Consider the following 8,860-nt stretch of genomic DNA (forward strand, 5'->3'; position numbering starts at 1 on the left):
GAACCCAGGAGTCCTGACCCCCAGTCCATTTCCCCCCGCCCTGCTGGAGCTGGGAATAGGACCCAGGAGTCCTGGCTCCTACTCCCCTGCTCTGACAAGGTGGTCAAGCCCACGTATCCCGATTCCACAGGCTTTGCTATAACCACTGGGCCTGCTTCCCCCACCCACCCTGGGGGCAGGTGAACGGAGGGAGGGGGCTGCAGCTTGGGCTGGTGTGGAGCAGGCAGAGTTTAACCCTGCGCTTGCTGGCCCAGACCCTTTGTCATTTTCCCTGTGCTCTGGATCTTGGTCTCATGAGCAGGCGGAGCTGGGGAATCGCCCTGGTTCCTGACCCCTCTGCCCTGGCCAGCCCCAGCGGGACCGTTCCCCACAGCGCTCCCCCGCCTCCCGCAGGCTTCCCCTGCGGCCAGGTGTGCGGGTCTGGGCTCAGGCCTGACCTGTCCCCCCCCCCCCCCGAGCGGCTGGTTAGCCACAGAGCAATGGGGGGCAGCGGCGGGCGGCTCCGGGGGGTGGGGGTGGCTCAGAGGGGAAGCTCACTCCTGCAGTGGGGCAGGGTTTGCCCATTGGGAGCTGAAGGGGCGAATTTGAGTCCTCAGCGAGGGTCAGACCCTGTTGTGCCAGGGGCTGCACAGACCCGATCCCAAGACTGGGGTCCCCATGATGCTGGGGGCCAGATAGACCCCTGAGATCAGGGCCCCCACTGGGCCGGGGGCCACAGAGAGCCCCCCCCGAGAGTGGGGACCCCATTAGGCCGGGTGCTGCCCACATGCAGAGGGAGAGCTCAGGAGCTAATCCGCCAAGGCGGAGCCGTTACCCTCACTTTACTGACGGGGGAAATGGGCCCAGAGCCCGCGCCAGGCCGCCGGTGGGACCCTCCTCCAGGCGCTGCTTCCACCTGCCTGCCCCTCCCCAGCCATCCTGGGGGAGCCAAGGGAGAGACCGGCCCAGCCCTGCCCCCCCCAAACCTCTCCCAAACGTGGCTCCGATCCGGGCAGGGCCCCTCCCCCATTAAGTGCACCCATCTGGCTGTGCCAGGCTCTGCCCGCTCTGGAGCTGCCCCCTTGGGCCTTCTCAGGAGGGAGTCGCCGGCAGGTGCCAACCCCCGGGCTCCCAACCCTGAGCTCGTCCGACCACCCCACAGTGGGGGGCTGGTTATCTGCCTCCGGGGGCATTTCGGGGTCGCAGCGCCCAGCTTGTCTCCGCAGCGGGGAGCTCACAGCTCCCTCTTCGTGCAGCTCTCCTGCCCCCGACCCTGACGCCAGCTACGGCCGCGTTACCACCCGCCCAGGGCTGCCATGGGGCCGTGGGACCCCCCACCCCAGAGCTGTGCTAAGCGTCGGGGGGCTCAGGGCTCGGCCCACGCAGGCAGGGTCAGTTCAGTGGTGGGCCTGGCTGCCAGCGGGGTTCAGGGCTGAGCCCTGCGTCTGCACACACCCCGCGGGCGAAGCAGCCTCTGCTCCGGGCGTCTGCAAAGCAGGGAGAACAGGCCCAGCTGGGTTCGGGGCAGGGACTGTCTCCCACCACATCTGCAGCCCCTGGCACCATGGGGGGGGGGCCCTGATCTCAGCTGGGGGATCCATGCAGCCCCTGGCACCATGGGGGGGCCCCGATCTCAGCTGGGGGATCCATGCAGCCCCTGGCACCATGGGGGGGCCCCGATCTCAGCTGGGGGATCCATGCAGCCCCTGGCACCATGGGGGGGGGCCCCGATCTCAGCTGGGGGATCCATGCAGCCCCTGGCACCATGGGGGGGTTCTGATCTCAGCTCGGGGATCCATGCAGCACCTGGCACCATGGGGCCGATCCATGCAGCCCCTGGCACCATGGGGGGGGCCCTGATCTCAGCTGGGGGATCCATGCAGCCCCTGGCACCATGGGGGTCGCACTCCCTGGATTTCGGCTGGGGCCTCATCGTGAACTGTCCCTTATTCTGACTTTTTTGGTCAACTCCACGTCTTTCCCTTCCGCCTCTCGGCTGGGGTGAGCAGGCCCCAGAGCCCAGCAAACGACAGGGGTGTTGGAGCAGGCCCAGGATATAAGGGCCGGACGGGAGCACTGTGCCCTCAGCCCAGCCCAGGGCTCCCTCCCTCCCAGCCAGTCCTGCAGCCGGGCCGCTAACTTCCCAGCGAGAAAGTCACCCAGGCTAGATCTGGTGACTCGCCAGCGCCGCAGACCCCACCTTGGAGCCAGAGTCAGTTCAAGGGTCAATTCCCTGCCCTGTTAATGGGCCCCTCCCTAGGGGGAGCCCCCAGAAGGGCCAGGAGCTGGGGGATCCCCACTGCACGACAGGCTAATTCCCTTTGCGTAACAGTCTGTGCTAGGAGCCAAGGGCTTTGCCGAAGGCTGAGACTGCTCCTAAGCTTTCCAAGTAAAAGAACCTATTAAGGAGTCACAGACTGATGAGGCTTAAAATAACTCCCCCGTGGCACAGGGCATGGAGCTAACGCCAGGGGCAGCAGAGGGGAAGGGGCGACAGCTGCCGGGCGAGGACATCCAGGGAGCTCTCGACTCAAACCCCGGTTAACTGTCCATCTGCTGCGACCCCACCGCCGAGGACAGGAACAGGATGTAGGAGTCCTGACTCCAAGGAGCCCCTTGCAGCTCTGAGCCCACCCCTGGGACCAGAGATAGCACCCAGCAGTGCTGGCTCCCAGTACACTAACCACTAGACCCTGCTCCCTTCCCAGAGCCAGGGATAGAACCCAGGAGTCCTGGCGCCCAGTGCACTAACCACTAGACCCCACTCCCCTCCCAGAGCCAGGGATAGAACCCAGGAGTCCTGGCGCCCAGTGCACTAACCACTAGACCCTACTCCCCTCCCAGAGCCAGGGATAGAACCCAGGAGTCCTGGCTCCCAGTGCACTAACCACTAGACCCTGCTCCCCTTTCTCACCCGGGCTGCGTGGATTCCGTCTGCCCTGTTGCTTGATGGTGCATCTGTTCCCACTTGGTGGCTTCCCCAGGTGGTGGATGGGCCAGGGCCAGGGCCAGGGCCAGCCGGGAGCGCTGCCCGGGCGGCGGGGAGCTGGGAGTCCCTGGAGCGAGCAGGCAGGGTCGGACCCTCTGGAGCGCTCAGAGCAGCCAGCTGGAGGGGAGCGGTCAGGGAGACGCTCCACCCACTCAGTGATGTCATGACCAGGGCGGTGGGGGATTGGCTGCCTGGGACTGTTCACTAGGGGGCATTGCAAAGGGGAGACCTCGGCTGGGGGGTTTGTTGTGTGAAGTTCTGCTCCGGACACCTGGCCTCTACTTCCAGCTCTGGGAGGGGAGCGGAGACTAGTGGTTAGAGCAGGAGGGCTGGGAGCCAGGACTCCTGGGTTGAAGTATCAGAGGGGGAGCCCCGTGTTAGGCTGGATCTGTACAAAGTGACAGAGAGTCCTGTGGCACCTTATTATTCTGTTAGTCTGTAAAGTGCCACAGGACTCTGACTCCTGGGTTGTATTCTGGGCCTGGGGAGGGGAGCGAGAACTAGTGGTTAGAGCAGGAGGGCTGGGAGTCGAGACTCCTGGGTTGTATTCTGGGCCTGGGGAGGGGAGCGAGGACTAGTGGTTGGAGCAGGAGGGCTGGGAGCCAGGACGCCTGGGTTGTATTCTGGGCCTGGGGAGGGGAGCGAGGACTAGTGGTTAGAGCAGGAGGGCTGGGAGCCAGGATGCCTGGGTTGTATTCTGGGCCTGGGGAGGGGAGCGAGGACTAGTGGTTAGAGCAGGAGGGCTGGGAGCCAGGACGCCTGGGTTGTATTCCGGGCCTGGGGAGGGGAGCGAGGACTAGTGGTTAGAGCAGGGGGGGGAGCGCTTGGGGTCAGGACTCCTGAGTTCTATCACCAGTTCATACAAGGTCCTGAGCGGGCTGTTCTTAGCCAGTGAACGGCCCTGTCAGAGCACAGACAGACTCCAGGCTGGGGAATCGTTAAATCCTGCTTTCCTAAAGGCCCTTGGTAGTTTCTGTTCCATACCTTTCTTCCTCACATCCAGCTCCAAACTGCTGCGATCGCCTTCCACCCCGAGGCGCGGCTGCGTTAGATGAAGTGATGAAAATGAGGCAGGTTCCCCCCAAGGTCTGTTGTAACTATAAGGTAAAATACATTATAGTGAAACGGGATCCCTCACTCAGGCCAAAGGTTAGCAGCGTGCGTTGTGCTCTGAAACTGCTGTTCAAACGCTAACAAGTACAGGGATCACTTGCCCACCACGGAAATGCAGCCACCTCTGGGGTGGAACATGGCAGCTGTTTATACAGGGGCTCACTCACACAGCAGTGAAATGCAGCCACTTCTGAGGTGTAGCGCGGCAGCTCTTTGACTGCACAGCTACAGTTTCTGGCTGTCTAGCCGCCATTCGAGTCAGCTAGCCGTGGGAGTCGTGGTCTGGGAGTTTTCTTTGCAACCCTAAGACCCTTCATTATTTATCGTAATGAAAGACTGAGATCTGCGAAGCCTGCTAGCGCCGCCCTCCCACCCCCATTCCAGTGAAGGGGACGGGATAAGCAGGTCTAAGAGGCAGCCTGGTTTATTGGCTAGGGCACTGCACGAGGACTCAGGACTCCTGGGTTCTATTTCCCGCCCTGCTGTCTGACCTTGAGCAAATCTGTTCCTCAGTTTCCCCTCCCACTCGGTGTCTACTGAGACGGTGTGCGCCCAGCACAGTGCGGCCCTGGACTCGGAGTGGGGCCTGAGGCACAACAGTAAAACACATACCGTGAGACTATAGGTGCGTGGGATAATTTCCAGACTTGCCTTCCTATGATGAGCTGAATTTGGGAGTTGCTGCACGGGCAGAACCCAGTGTGGGCAGGTTTCCATCTCCAGCCCTTCCCCAGGAGGGGATGGTGGGTGAAGCTGGGATCACTAGCTCCAGAGCACAATTTCCAGCTGGGAGCAGTAAGAAGCCTCTGTCCTCTCTGACTGGGGACACGGAGGCTGCGAAGGCGGGGACGGCAATCTCCCAGGGCAATCTGTGAGGCCAGGGCAGTTGCGGGCACAGGATGGGCCCCTGCTGTTCTTCCTCACTTCACCATTCCTCCTGCTTCCCCCCTCGGGCTGCTCAGGCAGATGACGAGCTGGGAGTGCGAAGAGCAGAGGGGTGTTAACGAGGCAGCGTCAGCGCCTCTCTCTGCAGGCCTGGCGGCATGGAGCTCTCCTGGCGGAGACGTGGGAGCTAACGTGATCCAGCACACGATGAAGCAGGGGCCTGATCCTGGAGCTCTGGCTGATGTAGGGATTTGACAGGGCAGGGCCCAGTGGGCTGTGGGAGGGTTTTCACTGCCGATTCACTCGGGTGCATTCTGGCTACCAAGGTTCAGCAAATTCCACCCAACAGCGATTCCCACAGTGGCGAACTGTCCCGAAGAAAGTGAGAGGGAAGAAAACAGGGAAACCGCAGGAGGTCGGATGAAATGGAGGTGAAAGAGAGACAGAGACACTAAAGAGACAGAGGGAACCACAGGGTCGGCTCTGTCCAGCAGCCTCAGTTGAAAATAAATCAGTCAATCCCCTTTGTGTTCCTCACAGTCGTGTCTTGGCTCTTCTTCAGGTGCGTCTACACTACGGAGCCCATACTGGCATAGCTATGCCGGCACAGCCCTCTGGTGTAGACGCAACCTAGACCAATACAAGTTTTTCTGTTGGTGTGGGACCACCACCCTGAACACTGTTAGCTATCTGTCTCGGCAGAAAGCCTCTTCCGTCAACACAGCTGCATCTATACTGATGGCTTTGATGGCAAAGCTACATTGGGTGTTTTTTTCCCACCCTGACTGACACAGCATCGCTATCACCACTTTGAAGTGTAGCCCAAGCCTTTGCCACCAGGGACACTGCAGAGCGACGGCAGAATTCCCTGCAGATAAAGGAGTGGGGCATATGAGAGAGCAATCTTGGGTCGACCGGAAGGCAATGGACTAGCTAATCAGATGGATCTGATCTGAGTCCAGCAGCCTGAACCGCAAGGGAACCGGCCTTCTTGTCAAAGCGACCTGGCTCTGCAGTGCTGCTAATGGTATGTAGGTGACAAGGTGAGAAGCTGAGACATCAGATGCTGGCACCTCCACTGCTATAAATATCACCCTGCTGCTCCCTGCACAGATGCCGGGCTCAGAAGAGAAGCTTCCGATCTGGGTCCCCACACACAGGGCATTAGCCCTGATATACTTGACGTGTGGGAAATAAACACCTGCTGAACTTGACATGTTCCAGAAAGGAGCTGGTGGGAGGTGCCTCTAAACTTGAATCTTTCTCCTTCAGATTTGGGCCGAGTCTGTTGAGTGCCTGGGCTAGCAAGGGGGTTGAGGTGCTGGAGAGCAGAGGGGGCAGAGAGAGCGAGACAGATCTTGATGTGTATACGGTCATCCAGCTACAGAAGTGATGTCTAAAGTGGTGTGAGCCCCCCTTTCACTCAGACTCTAGTGTTGGGCAGGAAGGGGGCAGAATTCCATGCAGAGCCAACGGCTCAAGGGGAGCTGATTGCGACGTATCCCCGTCAATGCTGTGAGAAGTGACTAAGGCAGGTGGGGGGATCGGAACTGGCAGCAAGGTACTTCCCCATCCAGTTCTGCTGAGCAAGCCGATTGCATGGCCCTGTGAGACAAAACAGGGCCTCAGTCTGGTCGGTCACTCATCACTCCTGCCTTGGTCGCTAAACCCATTTGCATGGAGCCCAGTTAGCCACAGCAGCACTGCTGTCAACTTTGAAATGGCCTAAGAGAAAGGCCTGATCCAAACACCCCCAAATCCCACGCCTCGAAGCTCCCCTCTCCGCCAACGCTTGGCTCAGATGCCCTGGCCTCCATCACCAAGATTACCACGCTGCCATCCCACCCTCAGTTTGCTGCATTCCTAGTGCTCTGTTCCTCCAGGGTCAGTTTCAGCTTATTCCTTGTGGCCCGGGCATGCAGGCGGAGTGGATTTTTCTTTCTTGAAGTGGCACAGTTTCCAGATCTTAAATCCTCTCTGGGAAGGGGGAAAAAGCAACCAACCACCAAGCCTGGTTTCGTGAGGTGGAAGATGCTGCTATTCCAGGCACCAATGGATTACAAGTGTGAAAATAACACCAGCTGGAAGAACTAGCCTGTGATATCACCCAAATCCCAGATGGGAACCATTCACAAGTTCTTACTGAGCAGGGATCACGCTGAACTTCTCAATCCCAAACCTGTGAAATTCGATATTTGCCACAAAACGTTTGTTTACAAAATGTTCCCTTCTTGTCCAACGATCCCTGGAGTGAGATGAGCTGTCAGATAAGGCCGGGGGAAGTGTCTATTTTATGGTCAGAAAGACAATAAACGTTACTAGTCCTCTTGCTGCCTTATGTTCTTGTTGAGTCCCTCCTCCCTAGGACTGTTAAAGCTGCCAGGACACCTGCTTCCTTAAAACAGCTGGACTTTGTGGAGATTTTCTGAGGCTGTTGACTACACTACAAGCACCACATTGGCACCAGGCTTTTTCTCCATCAACGTAATTAGTCCACCATTCTGAGAGGTGGTATCTAGGTCAAGGGAAGAATTCTACATTCTGTCTACACTGGGGGTTAGGTTGACCTAAGTATGGCACCTCGGGCACAATTGTTTTCACAGCCCTGAGCGACGTAACTAGGTCAATCTAATTTTTTTGTGTAGACCAGGCCTGAGTTGCCATATTGGAACATGGCACCAGCCTCCTATTGAATTCCAGTGGGGTCTAAACACCTATTTGGAAATCCCAGCCTTCTTCAATGGACTGTTTTTTAAATTATTCTTATTAGAAGTGAAGTCATCAGGCAAACGGAAATGAAGGCAATGACACATACGTGTGAGGCATCCCCTGGTCTTAAATACTGGATCTTTGATCAATCTGAAATGGTTATTCCTGGACAGGGACTTCCTGTGTGGAACTGAGGATGGACTACCCTTAACAAGAGAGGAGCCAGGAACTGACAAGTCTTTTGTTCAGATGTCCACTTGTGTGTAGATAGCATAGACTCAGACTCATAGACTTTAAGGTCAGAAGGGACCATTATGATCATCTAGTCTGACCTCCTGCACAACGCAGGCCACAGAATCTCACCCATCCACGTCTATAACAAACCCCTAGCCTATGTCTGAGTTATTGAAGTCCCCAAATTGCGCTTTGAAGACCTCAAGCTGCAGAGAATCCTCCAGCAAGCATGATGCCTGCGTGGCCATTCAGTGTGCTCGATTCTCAGTCACATTGATAACGGTAGCATAAAGGAGGCTTAAGGTGGGTAGAAATGGCTCCAGAATGCAGGCCCATTGGGGGGCCACTGGCAGCAGAGCATAAAATAGAGCAGCCTCAAAGACATGGTAATTTAGAGGGCCCAGCACAGCCTCAGAATATGGAGACAACCAAATTGTCTTAAAGGACCCATCCTCACAAGGGAACTGAGAATCATATCCCAAGTTCTAACTTTGACTCTGCCGCACATCACTCCAGTTCCTTGTGCCTCAGTTTCCCCAGCTCTAAAACAGGGGATAGCACTTTTAGATCCAAGGATTAAAACAGAAATGCATAGATCCCTCTGAGCAGGAGGATTAATATAATTTTAACTAGCCTTTGAAATACAAGTGTTCAATAATGTGAATCGCCATAAATAGGAGAAGTTACGTAGCACAAATCTATGGATTTTTATTAAGCTGTTCCAGACAGCAGTGGGGTCTTTGCTTTCCTTTGCTTCCTTAATACAAGCAGGCACTAAAAACAAAGCCTCCCTTGCTGGTTTCCAGCTACTTCCCATATACAAGATTGGACTGGGGTAGGAGGAGAAGTGGACTCTAAAAAGCAGCAAATACATCTCAGTAGAAGTTGCATCCCCTGGATGGACACAATCATGCAAATTTGTATTAAAGAGCCCTCTCGCCATGAGACCAA

This window comes from Mauremys reevesii, linkage group 25, assembly GCF_016161935.1.
Source record: "Mauremys reevesii isolate NIE-2019 linkage group 25, ASM1616193v1, whole genome shotgun sequence".
NCBI lineage: Eukaryota > Metazoa > Chordata > Testudines > Geoemydidae > Mauremys > Mauremys reevesii.